This window comes from Nicotiana tabacum, chromosome 3, assembly GCF_000715075.1.
Source record: "Nicotiana tabacum cultivar K326 chromosome 3, ASM71507v2, whole genome shotgun sequence".
Lineage (NCBI taxonomy): Eukaryota > Viridiplantae > Streptophyta > Magnoliopsida > Solanales > Solanaceae > Nicotiana > Nicotiana tabacum.
The window spans coordinates 161,157,462-161,185,221 of NC_134082.1; the positions used below are offsets into that span (position 1 = coordinate 161,157,462).

General features: G+C 41.7%; 1 non-coding gene across 1 annotated transcript; it reads left to right on the plus strand.

Annotated features, from left to right (window-relative positions):
• The first annotated feature begins 24,892 nt into the window (after window positions 1–24,892).
• On the plus strand, window positions 24,893–24,999 carry LOC142179745 (small nucleolar RNA R71). The gene has a single exon (XR_012708282.1). It is a non-coding gene; the product is annotated as a small nucleolar RNA R71 (small nucleolar RNA).
• Window positions 25,000–27,760: the final 2,761 nt, after the last annotated feature.

A 27,760-nucleotide genomic window follows, 5' to 3' on the forward strand; every position in this document is an offset into this window, starting at 1 on the left:
ATGAAGTTCCTTTGGTGGTTGAAAATGTGATTGATGAGAATATGAATGAAAAAGTGAGGATTGATATTCAAGATGCCAAGGTGGAAACTCAAAATGACGTGAACCCATCTAGGGAACACGTAATAGACATGCTGGAGCCGGTTGTGCCGAAAGCCAAGGCTCCTTTGCCAAGTCCACCTACACCTTATCCTAAAAGGCTTGCGAAGTAGAAAAATGAGAATCAATTTTAAAAGTTCATTGGTATAATGAAGAGCTTATCCATTAATGTGCCTTTGGTGAAGGCTATTGAACAAATGTCGGGCTATGCTAAATTCATAAAGGACTTGGTGACAAAAAAACGATCCATGGATTGTGAAACTATAAAGATGACCCAGCAAGTTAGTGCAATAGTGCATTCAATGGCCCCGAAGCTTGAAGATCTCGGTGCTTTCACCATTCCTTGCACCATTGGGAGTGCGGACTTTGCTAAGGCTCTATGTGATTTGGGGGCAAGTATCAACTTGATGCCCTACTCAGTTTTCAAGACTTTGAATATTAGGCAACCGAGGCCGACTTCCATGAGATTGCAAATTACGGATAGAACAATGAAGAGACCATTGGGTATTATTGATGATGTCCTTGTCCGGGTGGACAAATTTATCTTGCCAGCTGACTTTGTGATCTTGGTTTATGAGGTGATTATGAAGTTCCAATAATTTTGGGGAGACCTTTCCTTGCTACTGGGAAGGCCTTAGTTGATGTGGAAGCAGGAGAACTCACCTTCCGGGTGGGTAATAAAAAGTGGTCTTTCATGTGTGCAAGTCAATGAAGCAGCCCAATAGTTTCGAGGTGTGCTCTTTTGTGGACCTTGTCATGGCAGTGATAGTTGATGATACCAGTGCAATGATCAATGTGGAGGACCCTCTAGAGGCCGTATTGTTTAACCTTGATGTCAATGATGATGAGGGCCGAGTGGAGTGTGTGAATGCTTTACATAGGATGGGCTCTTACTCTTATGAGCCTAGAAAACTATTGTTGGACCTTGAGAATCGGAAGACTCCACCAACAAAACCTTCAATTGAGGAGCCTCCAGTGTTGGAGTTGAAGCTGTTTCCTCTACACCTCATGTATGAGTTCTTAGGCCCTAGTTCTACTTTGACAATTATTCTTTTCTCTTGTCTTACTAACATGCATGTTGATGCCACGTTGGCGGTGCTTCAAAAGCGAAAAAAAAAAAGCAATTTGATGGACTTTAGCTGATATTCGGCGGATAAGCCCCACATTCTGTATGCACAAAATTATTCTAGAAAATGATGCAAAGCCCTCCTTGGAACATCAAAAGAGGTTGAATGAGGCAATGCAAGAAGTTGTGAAAAAGGAGGTGATCAAGTGGTTGGATGCCGGGGTTTTGTACCCTATCTCTGATAGCTCGTAGACTTCACCGGTGCAATGTGTACCGAAGAAGGATAGCTTGACCGTGGTTGCAAATTCACAAAATGATTTGATTCCTACCAGAACCGTCACCGGGTGGAGGGTATGCATGGACTACCGCAAGTTGAATAAAGTGACCTGCAAGGATCACTTTCCATTGCCTTTTCTTGATTAGATGTTGGACCGACTTGTTGGGCGTTCCTTCTACTGTTTCTTAGAGGGGTATTCTGGATACAACCAAATCTTGATTGCTCCGGAAGATAAGGAGAAGACCACATTCACATGTCCATATGGCACCTTTGCTTTTTCTCGGATGCCTTTTGGGTTGTGTAATGCACTGGCTATGTTTTAGCGGTGTATGATGGCCATTTTCACCGATATGGTGGAATATTTTGGAGGTGTTCATGGAAGACTATAGTGTTGTGGGTGATTCATTTAATGAGTGCTTGAAAAATCTTGATAGAGTTTTAGCCCATTGTGAAGAAACCAATCTTGTTCTTAATTGGGAGAAATGCCACTTCATGGTGGAAAAAGGGCATAGTTCTTGGCATAAAATTTCAAAGCATGGTATTGAGGTAGACAAAGCAAAAATTGATGTGATTTCAAGGCTCCCTCCCCCGACCTCTATCAAGGGATTTAGAAGTTTTCTTGGGCATACGGGATTCTACCGGAGATTTATCAAAGACTTTTCTAAGGTAGTGAACCCCTTATGCAAGCTATTGGAAAAGGATGCCAAGTTTGTGTTCGATGAGAGATGTATGCAAGACTTTGAACTTCTCAAGCATAAGTTGACCACCACTCTTATCATTACTGCACCTAATTGGATCTTGCCCTTTGAGCTTATGTGTGATGCGAGCGATGTTGCGGTTGGGGCGATTTTGGGTCAAAGAGTGAACAAAATGTTTCATCCGGTATACTATGCGATCAAGACAATGAATGATGCTCAAGTGAACTACATGGTGACCGAGAAAGAACTTTTGCTATTGTGTTAGAAATGGAGAAATTTCGACCATATCTTATGGGTGCCAAGGTCATAGTCCATACTGTTCATGCCGCACTCCAGTACTTGATGAGGAAGAAGGATTCCAAAGCTAGACTGATGTAATGGGTCTTGTTACTTCAAGAGTTTGATTTGGAGATTGTGGACCGAAGGGTAGTGAAAACCAAGTGGCGAACCACTTGTCCCGCTTGGAGGAGGACGGGAGGCCTCGTGATAGCCTAGAGATCAATGATTCATTTCCCGACGAACAACTCCTTTCTATGTCGGTGAATGGAGTGCCATGGTTTGCGGACGTTGCTAATTTCCTTTTGACTGGTATAATCCCGTGTGAGATCTCTTCTAACCAAAGGAAGAAGCTCAAACGAGATAGTTTGGATTTCTATTGGTATGAGCTGTACTTGTTCAAGATTTGCACGGATGGTGTGATCCGAAGGCGTGTCTCGGAGGAAGAGCAATTGAGTATCTTGGAGGCTTGTCATTCCTCTCCCTATGGTGGCCATCATGGAGGGGCGAGGACGGCTTCCAAAGTTCTTAGTTATGGGTTTTATTGGCCAATTTTATACAAAGATGCAAGTGAACTTGTGAATAGGTGTGACGAATGTCAAATAGCAGGTGCAATTTTGAAGAAAGATGAGATGCCTCTCAATACCATTCTTGAATTTGATATTTTTGATGTGTGGGGCATTGATTTTATGGGCCCGTTTGTTAGATCATGTGGGAACACATACATTCTTGTGGCGGTTGACTATGTTTCAAAGTGGGTTGAGGCCATGGCTTTACCCAACAATGAGGCCCGGAGTGTTGTTGCATTTCTCAAGAAGAGCATTCTTACAAGGTTTGGCACTCCTCGTGCAATCATAAGTGAGAGGGGGTCTTATTTTTGCAATAGAGCTTTTGACACTTTGCTTGCAAAGTATGGTGTCAATCACAAAGTTTCTACTCCCTATCATCCTCACAAGTGGCCAAGTTGAAGTCTCAAACCGGAAAATCAAGAGTATATTGTCAAAGACGGTCAATGCAAATAGGACCGATTGGTCAAAGAAGTTGGAAAATGCTCTATGGGCTTATAGAACTGCTTACAAGACTCCGATTGGTATGTCTCCGTATCAGTTGGTGCTTGGGAAAGCTTGCCATCTACCGATTGAGTTAGAGCACAAGGCCATGTGGGCCTTGAGGAAGTTAAATCTTGAATGGGATGTGGCAGCAAATCTTTGTGAACTTGATGAATTCTGATTCCATGCCTACTCCAGTTCATCCTTGTACAAGGACAAGATGAAGTACCTTCATGATAAATATGCTCGTGGCAAGGAGTTCAAAGTTGGTGATTTGGTTCTCTTCTTCAACTCTCGGTTACGTCAAGTCAAAATGGAGTGGACCTTTTGAAATGGTGTATGTGACCCCGTTTGGTGCACTTAACTTGAAGAAAAAAAATGGAGAAGTTTTCAGAGTGAATGGGCACAGGGTCAAGCATTACTTGGGAAAAATTGATGACAGCCACGTGGTGACACTTCTTCATCTCAAATGATATGATGGTAACCTGCGTCGTGCCGCGACGTTAAATTAGGCGATTTTTGGGAGGCAACCCTTGTGTTTTCTTCTTGTTTTTCTTTGGTTTTTATTGTAGTGTAGGATTTATTTTTGGACTGACTGGTTGTGAGATGTTGTAGGATTGTGTTGATGCAGTGCAGGAAAAAGTTGGGAAATGATCACTCTCTGAAGTTCTCAATGCGGACCGCACTCATTTTGTGCGACCGCAAAGACCTTTGTGCGGGGGCAAGAAATCAGTGCGGACCACACTGATGATTTGACAAAAGTGAGGGTTCTTTGAAGTTTACCACCGCGACCGCATTGCATTTTGTGCGGTCCGCAGTGGTCCACTGCGACTGCATTACATTTTGTGCAGTCCGCAGTGGTCAATTGGTCTTTGCCCTATGGTTTTGAACATCGCGGACCCCGGTGCCATTTTGTGCGGTCTGCGGTGGGTAGGTAAGCTGGGCCCCAGGACCTTTCTCTATAAATAGGACCTGAGGCCCTCTTTTTGAACTTTTCGATCCTTTTACTCTCAGAGCATTAAAAAATCACTGTTCATCTCTCTTTATTGCACGTAACTGACTACTAAGGCTTATTCATCATCTCAGCATCTCATTTTTGGTACTTTAATCCTTTTTCATTTGTTTAATTTTGTTATTTTCTTTTAATTTTTGTTTCTTAGTTCTTTTTCTTTCACTATTCGTTTTCTTTCAAATTTGGTAGCTTAGGTTAGTTAATTTTTTGTTTTAAATTAGGATTAGGTAGTTAAAACACTGAACCAACACTTAGGGACTCATAAATAGGTGTAAAATTGGACTAAAATTGATCAAAACATGAACCCTAGGTTGGTATTGCTGTTGGGTGTTCAATGCGGACCGTGGTGGATTTTGTGCGGTCTGCAGTGCCCTTGTGCGATTCGCAATGGTATTTGGTGTGGACCGCAATGACAAAGTCCTACAAGCTAAACATTTGAGGACCGCGGCCGCATTGGATTTTGTGCGGTCCGCGAGACCGCAATGGCATTTTGTGTGGTCCGCGGTGCATAGATTCAAAGAGTGGGTAGTCTGAACCCCACCTCTTTGTGGACCGCAATGGATTTTGTGTGGTCTGCAATGGCCTCTTTGCGGCCGCACTGCATTTTGTGTGGTTCGCACTCTGTAATTTTCATACTGTCTACAACATTTTATCTACAACTATGAACTTCATTGTTTTGCTAGATGCTAACAAAGTCTGAATGAATGGTGTTTGCAGACAATGGTGAGATCAAGAGGAAAAGGTGGTAAATAAACAGGAAAAGGAGAGTCCTCCCGGGGTGGGAAGCAAGCAATGATAAAACTAACTCCACAAGCCTGTCAAAACATAAAAAAACAAGGAAGATTATAAAAGTTGCAGACATGGCCATTGACCAGTCGGGGAGTGAGTATGAGCCCTCCCAGGAGGCATCTTTAGATTCCATTCTAGAGTTTGTTCCTGACTGGCCGGAGAGGAACCGATTGAGAGATACACCTCCAGCATCCCCCATTGCCCAAGCCTCAGTTCATATATCTTCTGAGTCGTCTAAAGGCTCAGCTGAAGGCAGTGGGGATAAGTACTCCACCTCTCCTACAGCTTCATTATCCGGAGAGGGTGTAGTAGCAGAAGAAGGGGAAGCAGACTGGCCAGTTGAAGTAGTGGATTTCCCTTGAAGTGCTTGCCCTTAGGGTTGTCATCACCTTGTAAGCTATACCACGAGAAAGGTGCCTTTGCCTTCATTTTCACGTCAAATTTGTGCTTCTCCACATTTTGGTCCTTCAGGTACATGGTCAGGAAGTTGGGGAATGGGTAAGACCTATCACCCTCATTCACTACTCGTGTAATGACCCGGGATATCAAATTCCCAACATTGATCGGTACCCCACCATGATGGATGCTACTAAGATCGCCCGGTGAATTGGGAGTGAGTTGTCATGGGTGGTAGGATCTAGCCTGCTGTACACAAATGTCTCCCATCCCTTTGCCTCGAAGTTCAATGTCCTCCTCAATATCTTCACCCCCGTAGTCAACCACTCGGGGGTGGTACCTGGGATTTCCAAGTACTCTGCCAACCACAGACGAGCTTCTTCAACCAACTTCATTTTGTCCAAGTACATGGACTCATCTTCCTCCGTGAAACCCAAATAGTCATTGATGGTCTTGCCATCAAACTTCACTTTCAGATTTTGCACTTTGGTAACCGTGGTACCATTTTTGATGTGGGCCACGTTGGTGTAGAATTCTTTCACCAAGTGCTCATTGGTGTCATCCACCTGCCCTATGAAGTAGTCCCATCCAGCTCTTTCTCTGAATTGCCAAATCACATTAGGATTGTGAGGCAAAAGATCCCTGGTGATAATTTTTCTCTTAGGTATCAACCTCTTTTTTGGCCATCACTCTCTGAATTTGTGGTAGGCAATCTCACTGCCGAACCGGTCCTCCCATGCCTCCGGGTTCCTAGACCGCTCTACCCCACCAACTTGGGGATCAGCCTATCCATTGACTGCCCATCATCTGATTTAGGCCCTCACCAACATCAACAACCGGATGCAGATAGCTACTTCTAAGTTGTCTGTATTATCTACTACCGTAGCAGCTCAGTTAGCACCTCCTCCTCCACAGGTCCCACAGTCCATTGAGGACACTCTCAAGGATCTTTTGGACAACTAGAAGAAGATCCTTGAGAAACAAAAATTGCTCACAGATGCTGTTGATTTACACGGAAAGGCTCTCAAGGAGCTTGCTAGGGAGGCTAAGAAGATAAGGAAGACTCGGGCTTCCAAAGAGTCCGTGAAGGAGTTACGGGTCGAGGTTGAGAGATTGAAGGCAGATCACCTGCCTTTAGATTTGCTACTACATGACCCTGTACCAGAAGCCCACCCCCAGCTAGAGCAGTCCGAGAGGCCTCCTAAGAGGAAGAGAGTGATCCCTCAGTCCGATGATGCAGCCATTCAGTTGGAGGACCCGCCGGGAGATTCCTCCAGCCAACCCCAGGAGCTTGTCTAGGCCCAGGTCCCTGTAGCAGAGCCACAGATCACAGGGAGCCAGTCTCAAGTTCCCGAGCATAGAGAGGACCCAGGGACCACAGAGGATCCCATGCAAACGGCCGGCCCATAGGGAGTTTTTTTCCTCTTTCATCTATTTTTGTGCTTATTTTGCTTAGTTGGTATTGAGGACAATGCCAGCTTTCATTTGAGGGGGTAGGCCCTATTTGGATTTGGATGACTGTATATATATGACAGATTTTATGATTTTTTTCTTTCCTTTTTATCTTTGGTATGTATATAATTTCATCATTTCATTATATTTTTCGTACTTCTTACTTTAGGTCTGTATATAAAAGTTATGTTTCATTGTATATATTCATCTCCCCTATTGTATATTCGATTAAATCCCCTCTTGTACATATTCATTCTACTTTCGGTATTTTTTTTTCTTTTCTTAGCTTCTTATTTTATATTCATAGCTTCTTATTTTGAGTTTTTGCAATAAACCTTTGGTTTTCTTAATTCCACGGTTCTTTCCAAAGGTAGAATTTGTGTGAACCGGGTGGCTCTTCCTGATGATGGATGGCATCACAACCTTCTTAAAGGTTTGAGTCTGTTTTTCTTTTCTTTTTTGCTTTTTAGTGGTTAGTGGTAAGGGTGCCTCAAGCAAAGTTTCACTTGGGCCTAACACATTTGCCTTTGATCATATGGTCAAAAGTAAATCGTTGTGTATAGGATGGTGAAAGTTGTGACCTTGAAACTCTTGTGTTGGCCGATAATCATCAAGTGGTTTTTCGGGACCATTGTGTGCCCAAATCTTATCTAAGGTTGTTGTAGGGCCCTGACTTTGTATCTTTAGTGATCCCATAGCTTGTGTGGTAAGAAATTGCATTGCAAGCCCAAGTCCTGAGCCATTGATCTAGAACTTGCCCTGAATGTTTGTCTAGGCAAAATCCTAAGTGTAATTTGACTTGAGACATGATTATAGGCTCTCCTTGATCCAAATGATATCTTGAACACTTCCATAGCCTACCAATGATAAAATCCCTAGTCAACCTTTTTGAGCCTTAGACCTTTTTCCTTCAAGAACAATGATACAAGTCTTTACCCGTTCTAAAGATGCCCTCTCTTGGCACCCGATCATTTCTTAGCACATGACAAAAGTATAAGTTTGGGGGGAGAGACGAGGATTGCAATAAAGTGGTAAAAAGGTACAAAATGAAGAAAAGGAAAGGCAATGAAAAGGAAAGAAAAGCAAAAAGACAAAATGAATGTTCAATGTAGAAATGAATAAATGGATTCAATAAAAGAAAAAAATGAAAGGTGTGGAAAGTTGAGAAAGGAGAAAAGATTTGAAATGAACAAAAAAAAGAGTGACAGTGTGTCTCTCTAACCCCTTAAAAAGAAGTGAAATGACTTAAAAAGTCAAGTGAATGCGTGCCTAATGAAGCAAAAGAAGTGCTGAAGGAAAGATGGAACCTACTTAGACCAAACATTTCCTACCCTGAACCAAAAACCTTCATTATGTCTCCACAAAAGCCCTATATGATCTTGAGTTGGATGAAACTTTCATTAGTGGTGACTTACATAAGGGGAAAGCATATGGTACTTAGAGCCGGACTTGCGACTTTTCCTTGAGAGAGATGAGTGTATTTCCATTAACCTCATTCTGAGTGCCACTATCCTAAAGGTGAGGTTTGCTTAGGGAGAGTTGAGGATGTGTGAGTTTAGGTTCCACAACGACCAAAGTAATAGAAAGAGATTCTTTGATGTGTTGAGTCAAGTCTCGATGCTCTTGTGTCGCATTAAATCCATGGTGTTTAAAAGAGTGAATGTTGTTAATGACTCATTTGAATTGAGGGCAATTGTTAGTCCCAATTGATGCTAGATGAGGTCACTTTAGTTTGGCTGAATTTTCTTGGATTGACTCTTAAAGGGTGGGTCTTATTTTGTTTGCTTGAGGACACGCAAAAGCTTAAGTTTGGGAGAGTTGATAACTAGGGATTATGATGCATTTTACACTCCTTCTTGCTTTAGTTTTGATTAGAATGTGTACAAAATAGTCCCAAAGGCTCACAAGTTGTACTTGATTGCAGGTTTGATCACCAAGGTGACATGGTGTTAAAAACCAGCTCAAAAAGGAGTGAAACTTGCACAAGTACCAAGACCAAGACCAAATTTAGTGTAACAGGGCCAATGCGGCCGCACACCATTTTGTGCGATCCGTTAAGATGAAGATTAGAGAGTATGCCTCTCCGTTAGCCAGGCAATGCGACCGCAAAGGACTTTGTGCGGTCCGCATTGATTCCATTGCAGCCGCACTTGATTTCGTGCGGTCCGCAGACCTAAAGTTCAGAGATGTGACATTTTGGGGAACCTGGTCAATGTGGTCCGCAATCCATTTTGTGCGGACCGCAGTAGAAGCCACCGTGGACATAGTGCATTTTGTGCGGTCCGTGGTGGTGATAACTAGGAATTATAATGCATTATACACTCCTTCATGCTCAGTTTTAATTAGAAATTTGTACAAAATAGTCCCAAAGGCTCACAAGTTGTGCTTGATTACAGGTTTGATCAACAAGGTGACAAGATGTCAAAGATCAGCTCAAAAAGTAGTGAAACTTGCACAAGTACCAAGACAAGACAAAGCTCAATCAAAACAGGGCCAGTGCGGCCGCACACCATACTATGTGGTCCGTATAAGTGAAGTTTAGAGAGGGTGTTATTCAGGCCAAAAGGTAATGCAGTCGCAAGGGGTTTTGTGCGGTCCGCATTAGGATCATTGCGGCCGCACTCGATTTAGTGCGGTCCGCGGAGCCAAGGTTCAGAGAGGTGGTGTTTCGGAGGTTGAAGCTCAATGCAGTCCGCGATCGTTTTTGTGCGGACCGCAATGGAAGCCACCGCGGCCGCACTCGATTTCGTGCGGTCTGTATTGCTCAAGTTCAGAGAGCTGAGTATTTAAGTTCAGAGCCTTAGTGCAGCCGCACTCGTTTTTGTGTTGTCTGCACTAGCCCCGTAGGGGTATTTTTGTCCAAGATTTTTAGCCATGTATAAATAGATTTTTTTCCCATTTTTAGGTTATCAGATAGTTTTTGTACTGAGCTGTGCTCGTGACTTTGTCTTTTCGACCTATTTTGAGTAATTTTAGCATGATTTCAACATTGAATCTTCAAGTTTAATTTAGCAATTAATTATTATGAGTTTCTCTTCATCTATTTCCTTGTTTTCTTCTCTAATTATGAGTAGCTAGACTCATAAGCTAGGGTTGTGGCTCAACCCTAGTGTGGATAATTGATGGGTCTTTTGTTTTGATGCTTGATTGTCATGGGTGTTTGATATTTGGGCTAATTTAGGGTTTTAATTGTGAATTAGTGGTTGCAAATACTAGTTTATGCCTAGTAGACTTTGGTTCTTCTTGAGAAAGAGAGTCTAAGTCCATGAAATTAGTCCAATAAGGAATTGGGGCGTATTCAAGAGATTAATAGCCCCAATTAAAGGGATAAACCTAGAGATAGTAACATCCGACTTGAATCTTGATTGCTTGTGCAAATTTGCATACCCAATTGGTCTTGAGAAAGTCAATTTGGGCAAAATCACTCGAACTACCGAGAGGTATAGAGTGAGTAAAATCGTACAATGGTTATATCATACTCCCCAAATGTGACAATCTAGCTTTATACTCAAGAATTCGTCAATTGACCACCTAGGCGAAAGTCGCTACCCTAGTGCCTTTTAATTATTTGAACAACTCGCAATAGTTTAACCTTAGCTTATTTTAGTTTAATTAAGCGTTGTAGTTTTATAAAATTGGAATCATAATCAAAACCAAAAATGTGTAGAAGTGAAATTAAGAGCAAATACACAATTCCACTTTAGATAGACACTCTACTCCAATATCTAGCTCCCTGTGAAATTGATCCCGACCTTAATCGGGTAAAAGCTGCTTCGACCTCTATCGCTACTCAATAGTAGTGCAGGGTTGGCCTCGATCAACTTTTTGGCACCGTTTCTGGGGAGCTAACGGTTTTGGCTATATATCTAAATAGTTTTGTGTATTGTTCTTTTTTCCTTCTGAGTTACTAAATTGTTTGTGTCACAACTTCGGGTACAAAATGGTAGCAAACGTAAACAATGCACCTCTTGGAGATCTTCTGCCAGGGGAGGAAGTAGATGAAAATGTTGAAGATAAGGTCCCTATTGTGCCTCAAGGACAAAGGAGAGGCCGCCAGATGAATGATAATATTCCATACCCTCCCCTGCCACCTCCAAGAGTGGCTCCTCGAGTTTATCCAAACCAAGGCTATGCAAGTGCAATTGTCCTGCCCCGGATTCGGGCGGGCAATTTTTAAATTACCAATGTGATGCTGACATTGCTGGAGTAGCGTGGGTATTTTACGGGCACTACCAATCAAAATACTTACAAACATGGATACCTGTTGGGGGAGCAAGCAAACTAATGTGTCCGAAGATGCACTTCGGTTGAGACGCACTTCGGGTGAGACTCTTCCCATTCTCACTTAGAGGGAAGGCATTCGATTAGCTTGAGCGACTTCCCAACCATTCCATCACTACTTGGGATGAGCTGGCGGACAAGTTCATTGCAAAAATTCTCACCAGGGCATATGGCAGCATTGAGAGATGAGATCTTGGCTTTCAAGTAGTAGCCCACCAAACCTTTGCATGAGATTTGGGAGCGTTATAGAACAATGGTGAAGGAATACCACAACAATGATATGACTGAGGCGATGATCCAACAGACATTCTACCGGGGCATTAACACAACAAACCAATACATAGTGAACCAACTTGCTGGGGGTAACTTTATAAAGCTGTCTTATGATGAGGCTTGTGACATTCTTGACGAGATGGCTAACACTTCTTCTGCTTGGCAAAGTAGAGCCAATGTGCCTCAAGGTGACCCCACGGTCACTCATTTGCACAAAGAGTTACATGATCATGGGCACAACTACTATGAACCAACTAGCAAAGGCACAGTTGTAACAAGTTCAAAATCCTCGCCAAGTGAATGCTATGGAGGGTGTCAACATGCTTGTCAACAAAAGAAGACAAAGAGGTCAACAAAATCAAGGGAATTCAAAGCAATTTGATAATGATTGTGGTGGATTTCAAAATGATCGTTATGATGGACAGAGTGAAGAGGTACAATACGTGAACAATTATCAAGGCCAAAGGGGCAATTCTTCCAACCTACAACAATGGATACCCCAAGGCAATTGGGGCAATCAACAACAATAAGGCAATGGTAATTGAGGGAAAAACAACCAAAACAACAATTGGGGTAATCAGAACAACAATCAAAACAATAAAGGAAATTGGAATAGTAACAATAACAATTGGGGTGGTAACAACAATCACGGTGGATGGAATAATAGAAACCAAGGAAATCGAGGGCAAGGCTTTCAATGTCCCCAATATACCAACAACCGAACAATCCACCCCCATTTCCATCCTAAGGTCCTAGTTCTTCTAGCAATGATATGGGTATAATTGAAATGATGTTCGAACAAATGATGAAAAAGAATGGAGATTCTGATGCGCAGTTGGCTTCCCACAATACCTCAATCAGAAACTTGGAGGTGCAGTTAGGTCAAATCTCACAGTCTTTGAAACTCGTCCTAAGGGGGCTCTACCTAGTGATACGGTGGTTAACTCGAAGGGTGGGAACAATCATGTTATGGCGGTAACTACAAGAAGTGGGAGAGGCGGTGATGTGAATGCCTCTAAACAAAATCAAATTTTGAGTGATGAAGTTGAGTTGCAAGAAGATGAAGTTTCTTTGATGGTTGAAAATGTGATTGATGACAATGTGAACGAAAAAGTGAGGATTGATATTCAAGATGCCGAGGTGGAAACTCAAAATGATGTGAACCTGTCTAAGGAACACGTAATAAACATGCCAGAGCCAATTGTGCCTAAAGCCAAGGTACCTTTGCCAAGGCCACCTCCGCCTTATCCTCAAAGGCTCGTGAAGCAGAAAAATGAAAATCAGTTTAAAAAGTTCATTGACACGATGAAGAGCTTATCCATTAACGTGCCTTTGGTGGAGGCTCTTGAACAAATGTTGGGCTATGCTAAATTCATGAAGGACTTGGTGACAAAGAAACGGTCCATGTATTGTGAACCTATAAAGATGACTCACCAAGTTAGTGCAATAGTGCATTCAATGGCCCCGAAGCTTAAAGATCCCGGTGCTTTCAACATTCCTTGCACCATTGGGAGTGCGAACTTTGCTAAGGCTTTATGTGATTTAGGGGCAAGTATCAATTTGATGCCCTACTCAGTTTTCAAAACTTTAGGTATTGGGCAACCTAGGCCGACTTCCATAAGATTACAAATGGCGGATAGAACGATGAAGAGACCATTGGGTATTATTGATGATGTGCTTGTCCGGGTGGACAAATTTATCTTGCCAGCTGACTTTGTGATCTTGGATTGTGAGGTAGATTATGAAGTTCCTATCCTTTTGGGGAGACCTTTCCTTGCTACGGGGAAGGCGTTAATTGATATGGAAGTAGGGGAACTCACCTTCCGGGTGGGTGATGAAAAAGTGGTCTTTCATGTTGTAAGTTAATGAAGTAGCCCAACAGTTCCGAGGTGTGCCCTTTTGTGGACCTTGTCACGACAGTGATAGTTGATGACACCAGTGCAATGATCAATGTGGAGGACCCTCTTGAGGTCGTATTGTTGAATCTTGATGTCAATGATGATGAGGGCCGAGTGGAGTGTGTGAATGCTTTACATGGAATGGGATCTTACTCTTATGAGCCTAGAAACTTTCTTTGAATCTTGAAAATAGGAAGACTCTACCAACAAAGCCTTCAATTAAGTAACCTCTGGTGTTGGAGTTAAAGTCGTTGCCTCCACACCTCAGGTATGAGTTCTTAGGCCCAAGTTTTACTTTGATAGTTATTCTTTCCTCTTGTCTTACTAACATGCAGGTTGATGCCACATTGGTGATGCTTCAAAAGAGGAAAAGGCAATTGGATGGATGCTAGCTGATATTCGGGGGATAATCCCCGCATTCCGTATGCACAAGATTATTCTAGAAGATGATGCAAAGCCCTCCTTGGAACATCAAAGGATGTTGAACGAGGCAATGCAAGAAGTTATGAAAAGGAGGTGATCAAGTGGTTAGGTGCCGGGGTTATGTACCCCATCTCTAATAGCTCTTGGACTTTGCCTGTGCAATGTGTACCGAAGAAGGGTGGCATGACCGTGGTTGCAAATTCCCAAAATGAGTTGATTCCCACCAGAACCGTCACCGGTTGGAGGGTATGCATGGACTACTGCAAGTTGAATAAAGTGAACCACAAGGATCACTTTCCTTAGTCTTTTCTTGATCAGATGTTAGACCGACTTGCTGGGTGTGCCTTCTACTGTTTCTTGGATGGATATTCTAGGTATAACCAAATCTTGATTGCTCCGAAAGATCAGGATAAGACCATATTCACTTGTCCGTATGGCACTTTTGCCTTTTTTAGGATGCCTTTTGGGTTGTGTAATGCACCAGCTACATTCCAACGGTGTATGATGGTCATTTTCATCGATATGGTGGAAGACATTTTGGAGGTGTTCATGGATGACTTTAGTGTTGTGGGTGATTCATTTGATGAGTGCTTGAAGAATCTTGATAGAGTTTTGGCCCATTGTAAAGAAACCAATCTTGTTCTCAATTAGGAAAAATGCCACTTTATGGCGGAAGAAGGCATAGTTCTTGGGCATAAAATTTCAAAGCATGGTATTGAGGTAGACAAAGCAAAAATTTATATGATTTCAAGGCTCCCTCCCCCTACCTCTGTCAAGGGAGTTAGAAGTTTTCTTAGGCAAGCGAGGTTCTACCAGAGATTTATCAAAGACTTTTCGAAGGTAGTGAACCCCTTATGCAAGCTATTAGAAAAGGATGCCAAATTTGTGTTCGATGAGAGATGTATGCAAGCCTTTGAACTTCTCAAGCATAAGTTGACCACCACTTTTATCATTACCGCACCTAATTGGAGCTTTCCCTTTGAGCTCATGTGTGATGCGAGCGATGTTGCGGTTGGGGTGGTTTTGGGTCTAAGAGTGAACGAAATATTTCATCTGGTGTACTATGCGAGCAAGACAATGAATGATGCTCAAGTGAACTACACGGTGACCGAGAAAGAACTTTTGGCTATTGTGTTCGCAATGGAGAAATTTCGGCTGTATCTTATGGATGCCAAGGTCATAGTCCATATTGATCATGTCGCACTCCGATACTTGATGATGAAGAAGGATTCCAAAGCTAGAATGATGCGATGGGTCTTATTACTTTATGAATTTGATTTGGAGATTGTGGACCGGAAGGGTAGTGAAAACCAAGTGGCAGACCACTTGTCCCGCTTGGAGGAGGACGGGAGACCTCATGATAGCCTAGAGATCAATGATTCATTTCCCGACGAATAACTCCTTTCTGTGTCGGTGAATGGAGTGCCATGGTTTGCGGACGTTGCTAATTTCCTTGTGACTGGTATAATCCTGTGTGAGCTCTCTTCTAACCAAAGGAAGAAGCTCAAACGAGATAGTTTGGATTTCTATTAGGATGAGCCGTAATTGTTCAAGATTTGCACGGATGGTGTGATCCGAAGGTTTGTCCCGGAGGAAGAGCAATTTAGTATCTTGGAGGATTGTCATTCCTCTCCCTTTGGTGGCTATCATGGCGGGGCGAGGACGACTTCCAAAGTTCTTAGTTGTGGGTTTTATTGGCCAACTTTGTACAAAGATACAAGTGAACTAGTGAATAGGTGTGATGAATGTCAAAGAGCGGGTGGAATTTCGAAGAAAGATGAGATGCCTCTCAATATCATTCTTGAGGTTGATATTTTTGATGTATGGGGCATTGATTTTATGGGCCTGTTTGTTAGCTCGTGTGGGAACACATACATTCTTGTGGCAGTGGACTATGTTTCAAAGTGGGTTGAAGCTGTGGCTTTGCCCAACAATGAAGCCCGGAGTGTTGTTGCATTTCTCAAGAAGAGCATTTTTACAAGGTTTGCTACTCCTCGTGCAATCATAAGTGATGGGGGGGTCTCATTTTTGCAATAGAGCTTTTGAAACTTTGCTTGCAAAGTATGGTGTCAATCACAAGGTTTCACCTCCCTATCATCCTCAAGCAAGTGGCCAAGTTGAAGTCTCAAACCGGAAAATCAAGAGTATATTGTCAAAGACGGTCAATGCAAATAGGACCAATTGGTCGAAGAAGTTGGATGACGATCTATGGGCTTATAGGACTGCTTACAAGACTCTGATTGGTATGTCTCCGTATCGGTTGGTGTTTGGGAAAGCTTGCCATCTACCGGTTGAGTTAGACCACAAGGCCATGTGGGCTTTGAGGAAGCTAAATCTTGAATGGGATGTTACAGCCAATCTTCGTGTAGAGCAGCTTAATGAACTTGATGAATTTCGATTCCATGCCTGCTCCAGTTCGTCCTTGTACAAGGACAAGATGAAGTACCTTCATGATAAATATGCTCGTAGCAAGGAGTTCAAAGTGGGTGATTTGGTTCTCTTTTCAACTCTCGGTTACGTCTGTTTCCAGGAAAGCTTAAGTCAAAATGGAGTGGACCTTTAAAAGTGATGTTTGTGACCCCGTTTGGTGCACTTGATTTGAATAACAAAAATGGGGAAGTTTTCAGAGTGAATGGGTATAAAGTCAAGCACTACTTGGGAAAAATTGACCACGTGGTGGCACTTCTTCATCTCAAATGAGTTGATGGTAACCTGCGTCATGTCGCGATGTTAAATCAGGCGCTTCTTGGGAGGCAACCAATGTGTTTTTCTTTTTGTTTTCCATTGATTTTCATTGTAGTGTAGGATTTATTTTGGACTGACTGATTGTGAGATGCTACAGGATTGTGTTGATGTAGTGCAAGACAAAGTGAAGAAACAATTGTTCAAGTCTCTGAAGTTTGCAATGCGGACCGCACTACATTTAGTGTTGCCGCAAAGAACTTAGTGCGGGGGCACAAAAATCAGTGCGGACCGCATTGTTGATGGATGAAAAAGCCAAACCTCTGAAGTTTTCCACCGCGGCCACATTACATTTTGTGTGGTCCGCGGTGGACTACCGCGGCCGCAAAGCATTTTGTGCGGACCGTAGTAGTTGCCTTCTCAAACTTGTATAATGTTATGTGGTGCGGACTACACTGCATTTTGTGCGGTCCGTGGTGGGTAGGTAAGATGGGCCCCAGGCCTTTTCTATAAATAGGACATGAGGCCCTCATTTTGAACTTTTCGATCTTTCAACTCTAAGAGCTTTAAAAATCACTATTCATCCCCACTTATTGCACGTAACTGATCACTAAGGCCTAATTATCATCATAATATCTTACTTCTGGTACTTTAATTTTTTTTCAATTGTTAATGTTATTATTTTAATTAAATTTTTGTTTTCTTAGCTCTTCTTCTGTTGTTTCCCGTATTTCTTTCGATTTGGTAAGATTAGGTTAGTTACTTTATTGTTTAAAGTAGGATTAGGTAGTTAAATGACTTAACTAACACTTAGGGACCCTTTAATAGGTGAAAAATTGGACTTAAATTGAACATTTCATAAACCTTAGGTTGGTGCTGTGTTTTGGTGCTCAACGCGGACCGCGGTGGAAATTGTGCGGTCCGTAGTGCCCATGTGTGGTCCGTAATGGCATTTTGTGCGGACCACATTGAAGAATGTTCTGAAACCTGATCATTGAGGATCATGGCTGCATTGCATTTTGTGCGGTCCGCGGTGCCTCAATACGGACCATATTACCATTTTGTGTTGTCCGCGATGCATTTATTCAGAGAGTGGGTAGTCTGAACCCTACCTCTGTGCGGACCGCCGTGCCATTTTGTGCAGTCCGCATTAACCTCTGTGCGGCCGCTCTACATTTTGTGCGGACCACATTCTGCAATGTTTTACTGTCTACAACTATCTTTCCTGCAACTCTAAATTACATTGATTATATTGATACTAACAAAGCATGATTGAACTTGTTTGCAGGCAATGGTGAAACAAAAAGGCAAGGGTGCTAAACAAGTAGGTAGAGGATAATCCTCCCGGGGTGGGAAACAAAAGATGATAAAGTAGATCCCCCAAGCCCGACAAAACATAAAAAACACAAGGAAACTCATCAGAGTTGTTGATACGGCTATTGATCAGTCGGGGAGTGAGTATGAGCCCTCCCGGGAGGCATCATCAGATTCAGTGCCAGAGTACATTGCTGACTGGCCAGAGAGAAACAAACTGAGAGATACTCCTCCACTTTCCCCCACTGCCCAAGCTTCAGTGCATGTATATTTTGAGTCGTCTGAGGGCTCAGCTCCCGGTAGTGGAAATGAACACTCCACCTCTCCCACAGCTTCATTATCTGGAGAGGGTGCAGAAGGAGAAGAAGAGACAGTAGGAGAAGGGGGTGAACCTCAGGTGGGAAGAGTAGCGAGAACTAGAAACCCGGAGGTATGGCAAGACTGTTTTGTGAGTGAGGTGGCCTACCATAAATTCAGAGAATGGTGGCCTATGAGGAAATTGATTTCGAAGCGAAGTTTTGTGGATAGAGACCTTTTGCCTCACAACCCCAATGTGAGAAGACAGTTTAGAGAGAGAGTGGGTTGGGAGTACTTCTTAAGCAACTGTGTGGATGCAAACGAGCACTTGGTCAAGGAATTCTACACCAATGCTGCCCACATCAAGAAGTACACCAAAGTGACCAAGGTGCAAAATTTGAAAGTGTTATTTGATGGGAAAGCAATAAATGACTACTTGGGCTTCAATGAGGAGGATGAATCACTATATCTAGAGAAGATGGCATTAGGTGAGGCGGCCCGTCCTTAGTTGACACAGTACTTGGCAATCCCAGGTACCACCCCCGATTGGTTGAATGCGGGAGTGAAGATCTTAAGGAGAAGTTTGAATTTCGAGGCTAAGGGGTGGGAGACATTCGTGTGCAGCAAACCGGACCCCACTATCCACGACAACTCACTCCCTCTTCACCGGGCGGTACTGGTAGCATCAATTATGGCGGGGTACCCAATTAATGTCGTGAATATGATGTCTCGGGTTATTATGCAGGTAATGAGTGAAGGTGACAGAAACTACCCCTTCCTCAGCTTCTTAACCATGTACTTCGGGGACCTAGAGGTAGAAAAGCGGAAATTTGATGTCGAAGTGAAAGAAAAGGCACTGTTCTCATGGTACAACATGCAGGGTGATGACAACCCTAAAGGAAAGAACTACAAGGGAATAGCCACTGCTTTAACTAGCCAGTCTGAAGAGCCAGTAGTGGTAGTGGCTCCTACTCAGCCTTCTTCCACTACAGCGGACATGCCCCCTAATCCATCCACTTCGGCAGTTCCAGACATACCCTCCACCCCAGCCTACCCAGTAAGTGCCCACCGTCTGAGCCAGGCCCTTCTCAGCGTCAATAACTGGATGCATAAAGCTTCCTCTAAGTCATCTGTCCTTACTACTATAGTGGCAGCTTAGTCGGCACCTCCGCCTCCACAGGTCTTACAGTCTATTGAGGACACCCTCAAGGATATTCTGGACAACCAGAAGAAGATCCTGGACACTCAAAAAGTCCTTACAGAGGATGTGGATTCTCATGGGAAAGCTCTTAAGGAGCTTTCTAGGGAGGCGAAGAAGATGAGAAAGACTCAGGCTTCCAAGGAGTCCGTGAAAGAGTTGTGGGTTGAGGTTGGCAGGTTGAAGGCCGATCACCTATCTTTGGATTTATTGCTAGATGACCAAGTGCCAGCAGCCCATCCCCAGCCAGTGCAGTCGGAGAGGCCTCCCAAGATGAAAAGGGTGATTCCCCGTGCAGATGATGCAGTCATACAGTTAGAGGACCCGCAGGGAAATTTCTCCAGCCAACCCCAGGAGTTAGCCCAGGCCTTGGTCCAAGTCCAGGTCCCAGCAGAGCAGCAGGTCATAGGGAGCCAGTCTCAGGTTCCCGAGCTTACAGAGGACCCAGGGACTACTCAGGATCCCATGCAGACAGATGTGTCATAGGGAGTTTCTGTATCCTCTTCCCTTTATTTTTGGTGCTTATTTTGATTAGTTGGCATTGAGGACAATGCCATCTTTCATTTAAGGGGGTAGACCCTACTTTGATTTATCGGATGATTGTATATATATGACAAATTTTATTATCTCTTTCTTTCCTTTTTCATCTTTGATATGTATATAATTTTAGCACTTCATTACATTTTTCGTACTTTTCACTTTGGGTCTGTATATAAAAGTTATGTTACATTGTATATATTCATCCCCCTTATTGTATATTCGATCAAACACCTCTTGTATATATTCGTTTTACTTTTCGCAATTTTTTCTTTCTTAGCTTATTATTTGTGTTCGTAACTTCTTGTTTTGGATTTTTGCAATAAGCCTTTGGTTTTCTTAATGCCACGGTTCTTTCCAAAGGTGGAATTTGTATGAACTGGGTGGCTCTTCCCGATGATGGAGGGCATGACTACCTTTTTAAGGGTTTGAGTCTATTTTTCCTTTCTTTTTACTTTTTAGTAGGTAGTGGTTAAGAGTGCCTCAAGCAAAGCTTCACTTGGGCCTAGCACATTTGCCTTTGATCTTATGGTCAAAAACAAATTGTTGTGTATAAGATGGTGAAAGTTGTGACCTTGAGACTCTTGTGTTGGCCGATAATCATCAAGTGGTTTTTCGGAACCATTGTGTTCTCAAGTCTTATCTAAGGTTGTTGTGGGCCCCCGACTCTGTGTCTTTAGCGATCACATAGCTTGTGTGGTGAAAAAATTTGCATTGCAAGTCCAAGTCCCGAGCCATTGGCCTAGAACTTGCTCTTAATATTTGTTGAGGCAAAATCCTAAGTGAATTTTGACTTGAAACATGATTATAGGCTCTCGTTGATCCAAATGATAGCTTGAACACTTCCATAGCCTACCAATGATAAAATCTCTAGTAAAACCTTTTGAGCATTAGACCTTTTTTCCTTCAAGAACTAGAATACAAGCCTTTACTCATTCTAAAAGATACCCTCTCTTAGCACCCGATCTTCCCTCACATGACAAAAGTATAAGTTTGGGAGGCGGAGAGATGAGGATTGCAACAAAGTGGTAAAAAGGCACAAAAGTAAGAAAAGGAAAGGCAATGAAAAAGGAAGAAAAGCAAAAAAATCAAAAAGAATGTTCAATATAGAAATGAATAAAGGGATTCAAAAAAAGCAAAGAATGAAAGGTGTGGAAAGTTGACAAAGGAGAAAAGATTTGAAATGAAAAAGAAAGAGTGACAGTATGTCTCTATAACCCTTAGAAAGAAGTGGAATGACTTAAAAAATCAAGTGAATGCGTGCCAAAATGAAACAAAAGAAGTGCTTAAGGGAAGATGGAACCTACTTAGACCAAACATTTCTTACCCTGAACCAAAAGCCTTCACTATGTCTCCACAAAAGCCCTATATGATCTTAAGTTGAATGAAGCTTACATTAGTGGTGACTCACATAAGGGGCAAGAATATGGTACTTAGAGCCAGACTTGTGACTTTTCCTTGAGAGAGATGAGTGAGTTTCCATTAACCTCATTCTGAGTGCCACTATCCTAAAGGTGAGGTTTGCTTAGGGAGAGTTGAGGGTGTGTGAGTTTGGGTTCCACAATGACCAAAGTAATAGAAAGAGTTCTTTGATATGTTGAGTCAACTCTTGATACTCTTGTGTCGCACTTAAACCATGTTGTTTAAAAGAGTAAATGTTTTTGATGATTTATTTGTATTGAGGGCAATTGTTAGTCCTAATTGATGCTAGGTGAGGTCACTTTATGACAGCTGAATTTTCTTGGATTTTCTCTTAAGGGGTGGGTCTTATTTTGTTTACTTGAGGACAAGCAAAAGCTTAAGTTTGGGGGAGTTGATAACTAGGAATTATGATGCATTTTACAGTCCTTCATGCTCAAGTTTTGATTAAAATGTGTACAAAATAGTCCCAAAGGCTTACAAGTTAAGCTTGATTGCAGGTTTTATCAACAAGGTGACAAGATGTCAAAGATCAGCTCAAAAAGGAGTGAAACTTGTACAAGTACCAAGATAAGACAAAGCTCAGTCAAAACAGGGCCAATGCGGCCGCCTCCATTCTGTGCGGTCCGCAAAAGTGAAGTTCAGAGAGGGTGTTATTCAGGCCAAAAGGCAATGCGGCCGCAAGGGGTTTTGTGCGGTCCGTATTGGTATCATTGCGGCCGCACTCAATTTAGTGCGGTCCGCGGAGCCAAGGTTCAGAGAGATGGTGTTTCGGAGGTTGAAGCTCAATGCAGTCGGCGGTCCTTTTTGTGCGAACCGCAATGGAAGCCACCACGGGCGCACTCGATTTCGTGCGGTCCGCATTGCCCAAGTTCAGAGAGCTGAGTATTCAAGTTCAAAGCCTTAGTGCGGTCTGTACTAGCCCTGCAGGGGTATTTTTGTCCAAGATTTTTAGCCTAGTATAAATAGATTCGTTTCCCATTTTTAGGTTATCAGATAGTTTTTGTACTGAGATGCGCTTGTGACTTCGTCTTTTCGGCCTATTTTGAGTAATTTTAGCGTGATTTCAACATTGAATCTTTAAGTTTAATTTAGCAATTAATTATTATGAGTTTCTCTTCATCTATTTCCTTATTTTCTTCTCTAATTATGAGTAGCTAGACCCATAAGCTAGGGTTGTGGCTTAACCCTAGTGTGGGTAATTGATAGGTCTTTTGTTTTGATGCTTGATTGTCTATGGGTGTTTGATATTTGGGCTAATTTAGGGTTTTAATTGTGAATTAGTGGTTGTAAATACTAGTTTATGCCTAGTAGACTTTGGTTCTTCTTGAGAAAGAGAGCCTAAATCCATAAAATTAGTCCAACAAGGAATTGGGGCGTATTCAAGAGATTGATAGCCCCAATTAAACGGTTAGACCTAGAGATAGTAACACCCCACTTGAACCTTGATTGCTTGTGTAAATTTGCATACCCAACTGGTTTTGAGAAAGTCAATTTGGTCAAAATCACTCGAACTACTGAGAGGTATAGAGTGAGTAGAATCGTGCAACGGTTATATCATACTCCCCAAATGTGACAATCTAGCTTTAGACTCAAGAATCCGTCAATTGACCACCTAAGCGAAAGTCGCTACCCTAGTGTCTTTTATTCATTTGAACAACTCGCAATAGTTTAACCTTAGCTTATTTTAGTTTAATTAAGCGTTGTAGTTTTATAAAATTAAAATCATAATCAAAGCCAAAAAATGTGTAGAAGTGAAATTAAGAGCAAATACACAACTCCACTTTAGATAGACACCCCACTCCAATATCTAGCTCCCTGTGGAAATCGATCCCGACCTTAATCGGGTAAAAGTTGCTTCGACCTCTCTCGCTACTCAATAGTAGTGCAGGGTTGGCCTCGATCAGGTGGCCAACTTCAGAGAGCAAAAAGTCAAGCCAAGAGCCTTAGTGCGGCCGCACTCAATTTTGTGTGGTCCGCACTAGACCCGCCGAGGTATTTTTGTCCAGAATTTTCAGCCTAGTATAAATAGTTTCCTTTCCCATTTTTAGGTAAACATATAGATTTTGGGACAGAGCTACGCTCGTGACTTTATCTTTTTGACCTATTTTGAGTAATTTTAGCATGATTTCAACATTGAATCTTCAAGCTTAATTTAGCAATTAATTATTATGAGTTTCTCTTCATCTATTTTCTTGTTTTCTTCTCTAATTATGAGTAGCTAGACCCATAATATAGGGTTGTGGCTCAACCCTAGTGTGGGTAATTGATGGATCTTTTATTTTGATGCTTGATTGTTTATGGGTGTTTGATATTTGGGCTAATTTAGGGTTTTAATTGTGAATTAGTGGTTGCAAATACTAGTTTATGCCTAGTAGACTTTGGCTCTTCTTGAGAAAGAGAGCATTAAGTCCATGAAATTAGTCGAACAAGGAATTAGGGCTTATTCAAGAGATTGATAGCCCCAATTAAAGGGTTAAACCTAGAGATAATAATACCCGACTTGAACCTCAATTGCTTGTACAAATTTGCATACCCAATTGGTCTTGAGAAAGTCAATTCAGGCAAAATCACTCGAACTACCGAGAGTTATAGAGTGAGTAGAATCCGTGAATTAACCACCTAGGAGAAAGTCACTACTCTAGTGCCTTTTATCTAGTTGAACAACTTGCAATAGTTTAATCTTAGCTTTACTTAGCCTAATTTAGCATCGTGGTAGTATAAAATTAGAAGTAAAATTAAAACCAACAATGTTAAGAAGTGCAATTAGGAACAATTACACCACTCCCATTTAGATAGAAACTCAACTCCAATATCTAGCTCCCTGAGGAAATCGATCCCGACCTTCTCGGGTAAAAGTTGTTTCGACCTCTCTTGTTGCTTCATAGTAGTACAGGGTTGGCCTCGATCAGTAAGGCACCATTTGCCCCTGTGGTCGCATAGCCCTATGATTATTGTTTATATTGTATTGTTGTTGGGCTGGTCTGTATTGTTGATTTTGCTGACCCCAATTCTGACCACCTGGTCTCGGTCCTCCGTAGTTGGCCACATATTTCATGTTCTCCTGATATTGTTGATTATCACCTTCAGCACTCTATGAGCAGACATATGGTTGATAATACATGATGTAGAGAGACCCCCATTAGTTACATCAACTATGTGTACCTGCTGCTTCTGGCCTGATTCTTCAACCTTTTTGGTGAGGATGCTCATTTGTGTCATCAGAGTGGCCATATTTTCAGCTATGGATTTAGCCGGGTCTAGAGACATTGAGTGAACTACATGAGTGATTGGAGCGTTCCTTGTTGTTCATGCAGAGTTTTGTATCATCTTGTCAAGCAGGATCTTGCTCTCTCTAAATGTCTTGCTCAAAATGCTCCACCTGCTGAAGCATCAACATTAGCTTTCAAAGTATCTGCTAAACCCATGTAAAATCTCTGCCCCAACATCTGCTCCGGAATACCATGATGTGGACACTTAACCAGGAGATCCTTGAACCTCTCCCACGTTTCATGTAGTGTCTCAGTTGGTCTCTGTTTGAAGCTCAATATCTCATTAATTTGTTGAGCAGTCTGGTTGAGTGGATGAAATTTGCTCAAATATTGCTTGACTAATTCCTCCCAAGTAGTGATGGAGTTGATCGGCAGTGAATTAAGCCAAGTTTGGGATGCTCCTGTCACTGAGAATGGAAACAACAACAAACGTATTGCTTCTGGTGTGACATTGTGTTGTCTCTGCGTGGCACAGATTGAGAGGAGGTTCTTTAAATACTGCTGAGGATCTTCAACGTATGACCTAGAGAATAGTCCCTTGTTCTGCAACAGATGTAGCATGTTATTTGTGATCTGGAATGAGTCTGCTTGTATCTGAGGGACTACAATAGCAGTTGCTAAGTTGTTAGCTGTGGGTTGTGCCTAGTCATATAGTGTTGCTTCTGGCACAAGAGGTGTCACACCCTGATCATTTGGGTCATTTGCGGTGTTCTTGTTGTTTGGGTCATTCATGTTGTCCCTATTGTTTAGATTATCATTTTTCATGTGTGGTTCAATTCTTTCGGTTGAGTTTTGTTGTTGTTTGCCTTTCCTGTTTGCACGGTTCAATGCCTTGAACATCTTCTCAAGATCTGATAATGCTCCGGTTCTTGATGAGTTTCTAGGCATGCACCTATAACAACCACAACTACAAACATTAGAATTTCAATGATCAGTTTAAATTGAAGAAAATTGACTACACTAAAAATTTCTGCACTTCTTTTTAACTGCAATCAATAACACCGTTAATTTCCTGACAACGGTGTCAAAATTTGATCACGGCCAACTATGCCTTATAAAAAGAACAAAGTGGTCGCTGTAAATATATTTCGGTTAACAAGTCTGGAGTCGAATCCCACAGAGAATTAACCTATTAATCACAGCTATTGGACTCACAGAAATTCACGTATTCAATCTTCAAAGATACTTAAGTAACAATTTGGGGTGTTTATTAACTAAATATTATGTAATAACAATGCCGTAAACTAAGACTAGCTAAAAACTGGTTGTAAGCAAGAATGAAAATGGTCTAAGGTTATGATTTCCCCTCTTGTCGGAATCCTTTCCATTATGTTTGCTATAAATTTGTCTAAGTCTTCTCTATCGATCATGAGCACTCTGACTGTCGTAACTCTCTCCCGAGTAATTACAACAATATACTAGACATATTCTCCCGAATTACGCTAGCTGGCCTTAGTTACAGCTCACTTAGATCGCACTCAAGGTTTTGTTATCCCTAAACCCACCTTTAAACCATTCGTATTGATCCCTCATATACATTAGGAGTGGTGTTGTTCAACAACTACCTAAATATATACTCTCTCCCGAGTAATGCATACTAAATAGGCACAACAGATTGAGGGCCCGTCAATCAACAGCAATAACAATATAGTTGAACAAACAGAGAAATTATTAAGGCAAATTTATATTAACATATTAGAAATTCATCCTCCACGAGCTTCCATCAAAACCCTAGATTAAATGTTTAGCTACGCATAATCATTTTCACAATCATAATAGTAGAATTCATCATTAATGATCAAAACAAGAGGAAGAAAGGTAAAACTCTATGTTGAATCTTCCGTCTTGCCTCTTGCCTCTTCTTGCCTTCAATAATCCTTCAAAAACTTTGATACCTTCTCTTTGGGCGACCTGGGCTTCTTATATGTTGAGGAGAGTTGCCCTCGAACTTACGAAATTACCCCTGAAAATAATGTTTCTCGAAGTGACGAGCGCGACCGCGCTTGGGCCGCGCATATCGCATTCTATTCTGCCTGACGAGCATGGCCGCGCTTGGCCCGCGCTCATGAAGTTCAGCTGTTTTCTATTTTTTTTTTCCTTCTTCTTTCACGCGCATTCACCTCCAATTGGCTTTCCTTGCTCCAAATTAGCTCCAAACACTGTTCAATGTCCTCATAATCAAGACTTGCTCCTGCAAAGCATAAAATTCATAATTATAGCCATTTGTTATCATTTAACCTTCATGTAGCAATAAAGCATAGCTAAGGTGGGGCGTAAATGGTCGCTAAACTACATGAATATTGGCATAATAACTTTCATTTGAAACATGGCTCGAATTCATAACATTTTAATACACAACTCATACTTTGAACACGTTCCTGAAGGATAACATAATATGATAAGAGCATCCTGAAGACATTTTTAACATATATATCTTTCGACACAAGGTTCATTCGGAATAGTCAAGTTTATAATAAATATCTCTAACATGAGAAATAAGAAATTGACCCATTATACTAGGGACTTACGTGAACATCAATGGATTCAATTCTAAGAGAGAAGTAAAAATTTATTAAAAAAAAGTTTATTATAAAATTATGACACATAGCAGCAAACCATGTTAATTGATTTTTTATTCAATAAATGTAAATATAGTCCACTTTTCTGATAGTAAAGGCATGATTGAGCTCAATTATTAACGGAAACTATATTTAGACTTCTTCGTACATAGTTTAAAGGTAACTTATGACCTTTTTTCCCTTGTATTTGTCAATATTGCCAAATTTTACATCGATTATTTGATAAAATATATTTTGAGTTAAGTTGGTGAAGTATATTCGAAATATTGTGAGATCCATTAAGCACTCAAAACGTTTTGATTATATGTCTAAGATAGGATATAGCTTCGGGAAGAAACTTGAAAAACTCGAGCTGATGTTTGTTTTGCCTCGTAAGGCACAAAGTACCAACAACTGAAGTTAGGGGGTGCAATAGTGACAAATACGTTAAATATGAGGGTGAAAACTAAAAATTGCATTTATATAACTAGAACATT